The sequence below is a fragment of the Apium graveolens genome, chromosome 7, assembly GCF_009905375.1.
Source record: "Apium graveolens cultivar Ventura chromosome 7, ASM990537v1, whole genome shotgun sequence".
NCBI classification, from domain to species: domain Eukaryota; kingdom Viridiplantae; phylum Streptophyta; class Magnoliopsida; order Apiales; family Apiaceae; genus Apium; species Apium graveolens.
The window spans coordinates 74,336,228-74,349,038 of record NC_133653.1 but is presented as its reverse complement, the minus strand read 5'-3'; the positions used below and the strand labels follow the sequence as shown (position 1 = coordinate 74,349,038).

General features: G+C 38.3%; 1 non-coding gene across 1 annotated transcript; it reads left to right on the top strand.

Annotated features, from left to right (window-relative positions):
• Nucleotides 1–12,226: 12,226 nt before the first annotated feature.
• On the top strand, nucleotides 12,227–12,333 carry LOC141675927 (small nucleolar RNA R71). The gene has a single exon (XR_012556551.1). It is a non-coding gene; the product is annotated as a small nucleolar RNA R71 (small nucleolar RNA).
• The last annotated feature ends 478 nt before the right edge of the window (nucleotides 12,334–12,811 follow it).

Genomic DNA, 12,811 nt, shown 5'->3' with positions numbered 1-12,811 from the left:
ATCTCAGAGTTCTCTAGTGATATTTGACTTGTCGATAACTCTGAGTTCTCTAGTGAAGAAATGACGTATCAATATCTCCAATCTTCATGTCTTTAATTTAGCTTGTCGATATCTCTGAGTTCTATAGTAGCTTTCCTGACTTCTCTATAAGTCATTCTGGAGTTCTCGAATGACTTCTCTATAACACTAAATATGTGACTTGTAGAGATCTTGACTTAGAACATTTTTCTCAAAACAGATTTATTCAACTCCAAGCTTCTTCATAATTCTTCCGAGGCATGATCTTTTTGATCTTCTTCCAGGTAGAATTCTTAGGATTGATACTTTTTAAAGAAAAAGACTTCAGTCTGCTCTTTGACATTTTTACAGACTTTAAATGTTACAATACAAAATGCAAACTAAGATTACAATACAACTTACTTAGGGTTGTCAATTTGACTTAGTCTTGTTATTGTACATGCATGTCTTGCACAACACAACCTATGAAAAGAGTTTCTGAATCTACAAATGGTGACATGGTCATACCAGCATATTATGCACCTAAAGACTCCTTAACCTACACAGAACCTGAAAAGGAAAAGGTTGCACTGGATATCATTTTACAACTCATATTAATTGAGTCTTTTGATAATGTAATGTACAACAACATTATCAATCGTGATTCTGCTAAACAGACTTGGGAGAAAATTGAGATACTGTATGAGGGGACAGAGGAAGTTAGATCTAACCAAAGGAGGATCTTGGTGTCACAATATGAAGGTTTCATGGCTAGACCTAAAGAAGTAATGATTGAAGTTTTTGAAAGATTTAACAAATTGATTAATGATTTGCAACTTCATGATAAATATTATGAAGCTGAGGATGTTAACCTAAATTTTTGTTTACCCTTCCTGACCATCTTGAACAGAAGATATATGCTATTAGGGATGGAAAAGACTTAAGCAGAATGACATTGGAGGTCTTATATGGGGTTTTGAAAACATATGAGTTTGAGATGTTGCATAGAAAGTCATTGAAGGAAAACCAAAGATATGTTGTTGATGGATCTCGTACCTTGGTGGTTAATGATAGTACAATGCTTGAAGATGAACAAGAAGCTCAAACTCCAGTCACTCATGTTGTTAAGCAAAAGAACAAGGAGCCCCGTAAACAAGTCATATTGGAGCTAAAAGAGGAGGAATATTACACCCTTGATGAACTAGATGGGATAGATTAATCAATGGCTTACCTGGCTAGAAAATTTTCTAAAACTAGGGTGAAAAAACTAAAGTACTTTAAGAGCAAGGGACAAATCTCAAACATCAACAACTGGAAAGCAAAACCAAGTTTAACTCAGGTGGAAAAGGTGGGTATAAAACTAGATATGTTGACAGATCAAAAATTAGGTGCTACAATTGTGATGAGTTGGGCCACTTTGCAACCGAGTGTAGGAAGTCAAAGAAAGTAAAGAATGATAAAGTCTACTTGGAGTTGGAAGCAAATTATGAAGCTCTCTTGAGAAAACAACAGAGAAATGCTTACATGGCTGAAGGCAAGAGCTGGGATGACACTGATGAAGATGATGATAATGAAGAATTTGGAAATTATGCACTCATGGGTTTAGAGCAAGGAGAATCATCCACATCAAAAATAGAGGTACCAACTCTAATCACAATTGATTTAAAATACAAGACAATATAAAAAAAACTATTGAAAAGATGAGTGTAGAGATGTTTCACATCCACACAAGCATGATGGCAGCTATTGAGGAAGTTGGTAGACTGTCAAAAATCAATGAGAAGCTTGAGATTGAAAAGTAAGAGTTGGAGATGCGGCTTGTTGAGTTTGAAACAGCGAAACAAGATAATGAATATCTGAAAAACAAGCTCAAGTGTGCAAGTGAAATTAAAACAGTACTGAGGAAAAAAATGGAAAAGAATGAAGTAAAATTGAAGTCCTTTAAAAATGCATCTCAGTTGGTTGGACAATACCAAGAGAAAAACAAATCATGTGTTAATATAGCTACTGGTTTGGACTATGATGCCTTGAACAGAAACAAGACAAATGAAGGCAAAAAAGGAAAAGAAATTGCAGATCAAGATGTCCCAAGTGTGCTGAAAAAAGTAAATGCACCATTGTTCAAGGCATGTGAGGTTAATTTCAATGAGGTTGAGTTGGTCATCAAGCAAGAACTTGCAGATGAAGACAGTGAAAAGAAAGATGCAGAAACCAGTACTGCAAATGAAACTGAAAAGAAACCAATAGTCAATCAAGTTATCAAGACACCGACCAAGGAGGTCAAAACTGAGAATGCTAGGAAAAAGAAAAAGAATAGGAATGGAAAAATAGGTGTGAACAAGAGCAACAACTATGCTTTTGTTGCAGATGCACTCATGAAGAAGTGTCAAAAATGTGGCTTAACAAATCACCCAACTCATCTTTGTAAAAAGGCTGTTAGTGAGCCAAAGTTGGGAGCTTGAACATGCAATGAGGCATTAACTAAAGATCCCTATTCATTCTATGACAAATTTGATTGCATTTATTGCAATATGAAAGTGATGACAAGCTACCATAAATTGAGAGTAGATCTCAAAGAAGTTAATCTTAGATCTAAAACTAAAAAGGAATATGCAAATAATTTAATAAACACTGTTCTTTTTGAATCATCAAATTTTACTTTTGCAACTTCTGTGAAAAAAGAAAGTATCCAACAATGCTTGGGTAGCTAAACACACTTAATCCTTATTGTGTGCAGGGCAAGATGAAAAGAGTCATATGGATAATTGAGAGTGGATGCTCCATGTATATGACAGGTGATAAGGCCCTGTTATCACAATTTGAGGAGATGGTTGGCTCATTGGTGACTTTTGGAGACAACAACAAAGGATTCACAATGGGATATGACAAGCTAGTTTCAGGAAATGTTGTCATATATGATGTAGCACTAGTTGATGGACTTAAAGTAAATCTTTTAAGTGTCAGCCAAATTACTGACAAGGGATTCAAGGTGAATTTTAAAAAACAAGACTGCTCAATTATCAGCAAGAAAACTGGTGAAAATGCTCTGAAAGGAGTAAGAAAAGGAAGATTGTTTGTTGCAGACCTAAGTTCAACAAACAAGGATGGAATTTACTGCTTCTATACCAAGGCATCCATTAAGCAAAGCAAGTTGTGGCACAAGAAACTCTCTCGCCTGAATTACAAAGTAATTAATACCTTGGTGAAAAAGAATTAGTGAGAGACATGCCAAATTTGGAATTTGCTCAAGATGAAGTTTGTGAGGCTTGTCAGAAAGGCAAATGAAGAGGTCCAGTCACAAGAGCAAAACTGTGAATTACATAAGTGCACCACCGTAACTTATTCACATGGACCTGTTTGGACCAGTTAATGTCTTATCTATTTCTAGAAATAAATAACCACTGGTGATGGTGGATGACTACTCAAGGTATACATGGGTAGAATTTATGCATTCAAATGATGAAACTCCATACATCACTATTGAACACATAAAAAAAGTTGGAAAGCAGGCTGAAGATCAAAATTGTGTAAAAAGATTGTGAAATGATAATGGCACGGAATTCAGAAATGCAACATTGAGTGAATTTTGCAAATACAAATGCATTGTTCAAGAATTTTCACCTGCAAGAACACCTCAACAAAATAGTGTTGTTGAGAGAAAAAATAAAACTCTAGTTTAAGTTGCCAGAACAATGCTGCAAGATGCCAATCTGCCAACAAATTTTTGGGAAGAAGCTGTGAACACTGCATGCTATACTCAAAACATATATTTGATTAACAAAACCTTGGCAAATCACCTTACTCATTCTTTCAAAAAGAAAGCCTACTGTGAAACATCTGCATGTGTTTGAAATCAAATGCTTTGTGCACACGGACAACTTTGAATATGTGGGAAAATTTGATTCTAAGGTTTTTGAAGCAATTTTTCTAAGATATTCATTGGAGAGAACTGACTGCAGAGTTTATGTGCTTGAACAGAAAAAATTTATGGAAAGCACATATGTGACTTTTGATGATGATAAGTGTCCCTACTTGGAATGTCTTGATGAAAATGAAGCTGAAGTTTTGAAGTTTGAAAATCTAAATATTTACAGTAATTCTGAGGATGATGCTGAGATCAACACAAAAAATAGAATGGATCAAGAAACAACTAATCAAGTGTTCCATGAAAATGTAAATTCTAATCAAGAAAGAATTTCACCTGAATTTGATGACACAAACTCAGGGGGAGAAGAAGATGGTGGTCCTGCAAGTCATGCCAATGATGAGAACAATTATAGACAACAAGATCACACCAGGAAATGGGATAACAGTCACACCAGAGATGCAATAATTGGTGATCCCAATGATGGAGTGAAAACTAGAAGTGCTATTGCAAATGAATGCTTGTATGCATGTTTTCTGTCTCAAATTGAGCCAAAGAAAACTGAAGAGCCCTTGCTTGATCCTGACTGGATAACTGGCATGCAAGAAGAATTAAATCAGTTTGAGAGAAGTAAAATTTGAGAATTAGTTTCTGCATCAAGAAATATAAGCATAATAGGAACAAAATGGGTGTATAGGAACAAGAGGGATGAAAATGGAAGTGTGACAAGGAAAAAAGCAATACCGGTTGCTAAAGGCTACTCACAAGAAGAAGGTTTTGACTATGATGAAACTTTTGCTCCAGTTGAAAGGCTTGAAGTAATAAGAATCTTCCTTGCATTTGCTGTACACTCAAATTTTCCAAACACTATGTGATGAATTGTAACTTGCAAGATCCTGGAGGTTTAAAGTTAACATTATATAAAACTTGTTAAATTTCTTAGGTTTTATCAAAATATTACAGCTAGTACTTATAGTATTACAATAATACTGGCACCTGTTTCTTGCAAGCTTCCGAACTCAAGCTATTGATATTACCACAACTATTGACTAACATGTACTATTAAAAATGACACTTTTAAGTTTTAACATTTTATAGAATTTAAATTATCTTTTCAATAGAAATTAAAGTGCTTGTTCAATTGTTTCCCTTCTACTTGGTGACGATGCCAAAGGGGGGAGGAGTTTTGAAATTTAAATGCAAACAACTCCAATTGAAAGATGCTGATGACAAAGATTATGGTTCTGATGGAGGAAGTAAAGGAGGTAGAAAGGAGTTTTCTGGAAGGAAATATGGAGATCTGATTGGTACTAGTGGTACATATAAAACCACTAGTCAATCTGGACAAGGTGGAGAGAGGAGAAGATATGGAAGGCAGGTGTCAAAGACCGTGAAAAGTAGTGAACTGCTATGACTGTGACTGAATCTCAACAAACTCTGAAAGTCACAAATGTTGATGATGACCAAGGCATTATGGAGATAGAAGACGGTGTTGAAGCAAGTCAGTATCTACAAACACTGAGGGTGAAAGGGAAGAAAACAACTTTGTTCTACAAGGATCCAAAGATTCAAGATTTTGATTTTAAGGTGAGTAGAAGAATTTTTGAGAGACAAAATCCTAGAGTTGATATGGAATAGTTTAGGCTTATGGAGGAAAAATTCAAATCAATAAGATTAGCATATACTGATACTATCTTACCTTATGATGATATTCCTGGATGTAGACCTACAAAAGGAGTAGTGATCAAAGAGATCAGTCAAACTGATGTTGAAGGACCTTTAAGGTCTCAAGCAATTTTAAATGTTGACAGGAGTTATAAGGGGAAGGAGAAGATCAGTGAGAAATCAAAGCAAAGGCCTGAAGTAAAATCCAAGAAGAAATCAGCATCTAAAGTTTCAAAATCTCAAACACTGATAGATCCAATCTATTCAGTTGTTGTAGCTCATGATGATGCTAATGAACAAAAAATTCAAAAAGAAGAAACCAACCAGTTCCACAAGAGAAGAAAGATGATTCCTGGAGCTGATTGGGATGAGAAATTAAAGTTGGTAACAACCTCTGACAATGCTCATGTTGATGAAGAAACAATTGTTGAAGCAAGGCCATCCCACTATCCGCATCACCGGAATCAAACACCCGTTGTCTTATATCACGAATCACACTACGAACATCTTGATTTGATAAACCAAGTTTTTCTACACCACCCATGTTTCACGAAGAAATCTCATCATTTGGGCGGTTAAAATCCCCGATTTCTCTAAATAACTCAATCAATGTTCGGGTCGCCGAACAATATTTTTTGATCTTTGCATAAATTGTACTTTATCCGAAGCTACCATATCATGATCATGCTTTAATTGAACCAAAGTTATTTCTCACTTATCATTTTTAACCCTATGAGTGACACACATTCGGGCATTACAATTTGTTCATGGAATTACATCTCTAATCCTCCTTTTTTCCTTTCTCTCATCTTCAACATCCTTTTTTGTAGAACCTAATCTCCCACCCTTATGACAAATATACAAGCGCGAGGATACACCATTTCCCTTTGAATATCTATGGGTACTGTTAGGGCGATAACACGCGCTAATATTCACGCAAGTATACGCGTTCGCAAGTAATATAGAATACTTTCTAGTTCGTTCCCACAGAGACTCAGACTAATTATTGTTTAATTAAACTCACACACCAATGTATGATTACTTCTCAATGTTAAGACACTAACACTTAGAATTGTTGACTAAATATTAACTACAATTAACTACTTAACACTTAATTAACACTTCGATTAATCAATATTAAAACACTCATGAGATCACAACTTCATTACTACTTCCTTCAATAGTTATTGTTATTACCTTTAGCATGTGACAGTGATGATATTAATCGAATAACACGAAACTGATAAAAGCCAACTTTCATTGTACTAATACCATTCTACCAAGAATCCACAATTAAGATAGAAGTTGAATAGGCATCAATTATGTTGAGTTCCTATATGTCTACAGAAATTGACAACACAATGATTTAAGCACAAGTTATTCCTTTTGATTACACAGGGTGAATAAAACTGTTAGAGTTACCCACTAATCATGCACATCGTACATGAACCTATGCTAGCATGGCAAGTTCTAAATCTCAAGATCCACCGTCGCTTCACAAGAGATTAACACCCTATCTTATATGTTCGCGACGCACATAAGACAAATATGCACAACCAATACTAGATATCATACAATCATCACACACTAAAGTATTAAACAATTAACTAAAGAATTCCATAGTAAATCCGTTGCGACCCCATGATCACAATTAGCCCATAATAGCACTTATCGTCATCATGGGTTCATATGAAATCATGATAATCAAACACAAGAAAATAATAACTAAACTAATTATATTAAATCAGAGTACGTCACAAGAGTAAATAGGTTCAAAGTAAGAAAACTAGCATCCAACGTTACAACGAAATAAGAATCAGAAGAAAAATTGCTTCCTCTTCGTTGCTGTGTGCTAAAACGGTCTTCTTCCTTATCTCCTTCGCTCCTTGCTTAATACCACGATCCTCTCTCGTGAAAACGTCTCTAAATCTACTTATATAATAGTCCCATAAAACTCAGATTATATAGAAGTTGGAAGCCAAACAGAAGTAGAAGTCTAAAAACAATTATTTAATTTCCCGACCCTGCGCGGCCGCTCAGCATAGCTGAGCGGGCGCTCAGGACCCTACTCGATTTTTCCTGAGTTTGCTCCGTTTCTTTGCCGTAATCTTCCCCTTTCTTTCCTCTCGCAATGGTGAACACATGCCAAGGCTTATTCTTGATGATTACTCCTCCGAAATGCAACTAATACCCTGAAATGCATAAACACTAGAAAAACGCATCAAATACACAAAATACTTGATTTCAAGGCACCAATTTAAACCATTTTAAGATGTTCTAAGTGGTAATAAATGCCACTTATCACACCCCTAAACTTAAATCGATGCTTGTCCTCAAGCGTCACAGACTCCAAAACAAATAAAAACATGCATGAATGCAATCTATATGAAAATACATCGATCCCCCTTACTACGAATAAACCAACCAAATTGCAATATCAGCTTCATCGAGCTTTAAGGACCAATACTTCCTTGACGGACAAACAACCTTCTCTAGAATGCGCTTGATCTCTCTGTTAGACACTTCCGCTTGACCATTTGTTTGCGGATGATAGGCAGTAGCAACTCAATGATTCACATTACAACGCTGCATCATAGAAGTGAACTTACGGTTGCAGAAATGCGACCCTTCATTACTTATGATTACCCGAGGTGTTCCAAACCTTGTGAAAATCTGCTTATGAAGAAAATTCAGCACTGTCTTTGCATCATTTGTCGGTAAAGCTTTGACTTCTACCCATTTTGAGACATAATCGACTGCCAGTAAGATGTACTGATTATTGCAGGATGAGACAAAAGGCCCCATGAAATCTATTCCCCAAACATCAAAGACCTCGACTTCAAGCATCACATTTAACGGCATCTCATCCTTTCTCGTCAAATTTCCCACTCTTTGGCAACGATCACACCTTAAAATAAACTGATGAGCATCCTTAAACAAAGTAGGCCAGAAAAAACCTGCTTGCAGAATACGAGCTGCCGTCTTCTTACCACCATAGTGTCCACCATAAACTGTGGAGTGGCAGTCTCGTAATATCCCCTCCGTCTCACAGAACGGGATACATCTCCTGATGATCTGGTCAGCTCCCTGTCTAAACAAATATGGTTCATCCCACATATACCACTTCACCTCATGCAGAAACTTCTTCTTTGAGCTGAGGTCAAATTAGGAGGCATTATATTACTGACAAGATAGTTTACAATATCTGCAAACCATGGCTCTTCCTCCTGAACTGCGAACAACTGCTCATCCGGAAAAGATTCATTGATTAATGTCATATCTTGTGAAGTAGACTCGGGATTCTCCAACCTAGAGAGATGGTCAGCTACTTGATTTTCAGTACCTTTTTGATCCTTGATCTCTAACTCAAATTCCTGAAGTAAGAGCACCCAACGAATGAGTCTCAGCTTCGAATCCTTCTTGGAAACCAAATAGCGAATGGCCGCATGATCAGTGAATACCGTTACTTTAGTCCCAAGCAGGTAAGATCGAAATTTCTCGAAACCAAAGACTATAACTAAGAGCTCCTTCTCCGTAGTGGTGTAGTTCATTTGGGCCCCATTTAAGGTCTTACTCGCATAGTAGACCACATGAAAGAGATTATTTTTGCGCTGCCCCAGAACTGCACCTACCGCATAATCACTGGCATCACACATCATCTCAAACGGCTCTGTCCAATCTGGTGCTGTAATAACTGGTGCAGTGATAAAACTCTTCTTGAGAGTCTCGAATGCCGCCAAACATTCATCATCAAAATTGAAAGGCACATCTTTCTCAAGCAAATTGCACAACGGCTTAGATATCTTCGAAAAGTCCTTGATGAATCGCCGATAAAAACCTGCATGACCAAGAAAACTACGGATTCCTTTCACAGAAATAGGTGGTGGAAGATTTTCAATGACTCCCACCTTGGCCTTGTCCACCTCCAGACCCTTGCTAGAGACCTTATGCCCAAGAATAATGCCTTCACGCACCATAAAATGACATTTCTCCCAATTGAGCACCAAATTAGTTTCCACGCACCTTTTGAGTACAACACGAAGATTATTCAAACATTCATCATACGAATGTCCAAAGATGGAGAAGTCGTCAATGAACACCTCGACATTATTTCGAATCATGTCAGAGAATATAGCCATCATACATCTCTGAAAAGTGATCGGGGCACCATATAACCCAAACGAAACTCTGCGAAAAGCAAACGTGCCAAATGGACAAGTGAAGGTAGTCTTTTCCTGATCCTCTGGTGCAATACAAATCTGATTATACCCTGAATAGCCATCCAGAAGACAATAATACTCATGACCAGCCAACCTGTCAAGCATCTGATCAATGAAAGGAAGAGGGAAATGATCCTTGCTCGTGGCTTTGTTCAACTTTCGATAATCCATGCATACTCTCCATCCTGTAACTGTTTGAGTGGGGATGAGCTCATTCTTCTCATTTGCTACCACAGTGATACCTCCTTTCTTAGGAACACATTGTACGGGGCTCACCCAAGAACTGTCAGAAATAGGATAAATGATGCCTGCATCGAGCCATTTCAGAATTTCTTTCTTCACTACCTCCTTCATGATAGGATTAAGTCTGCGCTGCTGTTCAACAGTCGGATTACTACCTTCCTCTAGCAGAATTTTATGCATACAATATGAAGGGTTGATCCCCTTGATGTCTGCTATGGTCCATCCAATAGCTGATTTGAATTCTCTCAAAATCCTTAAGAGCTTGTCTTCCTCACTACCTGAAAGGTCAGATGCAATAATAACAGGTAAAGTAGATGCATCACCTAAAAAAGCATACCTCAAGTGTTCAGATAGTGGCTTGAGCTCCAAGGTAGGTGCTTCCTCTATTGATGGTTTAAGCTTTCCTTCAGTATTCTTGAGGTCAGAAGTACCAAGAGATTCAAACGGCATGTCGTCAGTAGTACCAAGTGATTCAAACGGCATGTCCAGCTTTCGCTTCCAGGGGGAAGCATTCAGATATTGTAATTGCTCGTTGCCATATTCATCATCACTGTCAAAATTCTACACTAAGGCCTTTTCCAAAGCATCAGTCATTAGCATGCGATCGACATCTGAAGTAACCGCAGAATCAATCACATCCACTTTTAAGCACTCCTCATCTTCTATAGGGAATTTCATTGCCTTGAACACGTTAAAGGTCACATCCTGATCTTGTACCCGCATAGTAAGTTCACCTTTCTGCACATCTATCAAGGTACGGCCAGTAGCCAAGAACGGTCTTCCCAAGATTATGGGAATCTTCTTATCTTCCTCAAAATCCAGAATAACAAAATCTGCAGGAAAGAAGAGCTTATCCACCTTGACTAGGACATCCTCCACTATGCCCCTTGGGTAAGTAATAGAACGATCAGCCAATTGTAGAGACATGTATGTGGGTTTTGGATCAGGCAAATCCAATTTTTTAAAGATCGACAAAGGCATCAGATTGATGCTTGCTCCCAAATCACAAAGGCACTTGTCAAAAGTCAACTTGCCAATGGTGCAAGGAATGGTGAAGCTACCTGGATCTTTAAGCTTTGGAGGTAACTTTTGCTGCAGAACAGTGCTGCATTCTTCCGTGAGAGCAACAGTCTCAAGGTCATCCAGTTTCACCTTCCTTGAAAGAATACTCTTCATAAACTTCGCATAACTAGGCATTTGCTCCAGAGCCTCAGCGAAATATATATTGATGTGAAGTTTCTTGAACACCTACAGAAACTTACGGAACTGTCTATCCAGCTTTTGTCGCTGCAATCTCTTAGGAAAAGGTGGTGGAGGATAGAGCTGTTTCTCCCCTGTATTACCCTCAGGCAGAGTGTGTTCAATAGTAGTCTTCCTTGGTTCCGCCGCTTTCTCCTTTTGCTTAGCTTCTTCATCTCTAATTTCAGCTTCTCCTTCTTTTGGCTTTTCAGCATCAGCAACTTTACCAGACCTTAAGGTAATAGCCTTGACTTGCTCTTTAGCTTCCTTCCTTCCTGGTACTTCCGTGTCACTAGGGAGTGTTCCAGGTTGACGATTGAGCACTGCATTGGCTATTTGACCGATTTGATTTTCCAAGGTCTTGATAGCAACCGCCTGACTCTTGCATAACAGCTTAAGTTCATCAAAATCAGCACTAGTAGGTGCAGCTGCACTTCCCTGTTGAGGGTATGATTGCCTTTGAGCATACTGTTGTGGCTGCTGGAATCCAAGTGGATTAAACTGCTTACTCAAACCTTGCTGATATGGTGGCTGAATAGCATTCTGATTATTACCCCAGCTGAAATTTGGATGATTTCTGTTATTAGGATGATAAGTAGCTGGCACAGGCTGCTGTTGTCGCTGAGAATTATTCACATACTGAACAGATTCGTTGACAAGAGAACACTGATCCGTAGCATGAGAGCCTGCACAAAGCTCACAAACCATAGCTATTTGATTGACTCCATATGTAGCCAGAGAATCAACCTTCATTGACAGCGCTTGGAGCTGCGCTGCAATAGCAGAGGCTGCATCGACTTCCAGAATACCTGCTACCTTCCCAGGCATCATCCTCTGAGTTGGGTTTTGATGCTCATTTGCAGCCATAGTCTCGATAAGATTATAAGCCTCAGTATAGCTTTTAGCCCATAAGGCGCCTCCAGCAGCTGCATCGAGCATGGGCCTATATTGGGCCCCCAAACCATTATAGAAACCAGTGATCACCATCCAATCGGGCATTCCATGATGTGGACACTTCCTCAACATTTCCTTGTAGTGTTCCCAAGCTTCGCACATAGATTCTGAAGGTTGCTGCGCAAACTGAGTAAGAGCACTCCTCATAGCAACAGTCTTTGCCATCGGATAAAACTTCATCAGAAACTTTTGCGCAAGATCTTGCCAAGTAGTGATGGGCCCAGCTGGTTCAGAATGTAACCAGTCCTTAGCTTTATCCCTCAGTGAAAATGGGAAAAGCCTCAGCTTGATAGCCTCATCAGTCATGCCATTATACTTAAAAGTGTTGTAGATCTCGACAAAATTCCTTATGTGTATGTTGGGGTCTTCAGTTGCAGCTCCTCCAAAAGAAACAGAATTCTGCACCATCTGAATAGTGTCCGGCTTGATTTCAAAGGTGTTAGCTTGAATAGCCGGATGAAGAATGCTTGACTGAATGTCATCAATTTTTGGCTGAGAAAAGTCCATAAGAGCTGGATCAGCCAGAACAATACGATCACCCATGATTACTGGTTCTTTCTGCTCAGTTCCTGAATCCGAGTCTTCAAAATCTATCTTCTCCGGAATATCAAGAACTTCGTCTGTCTCC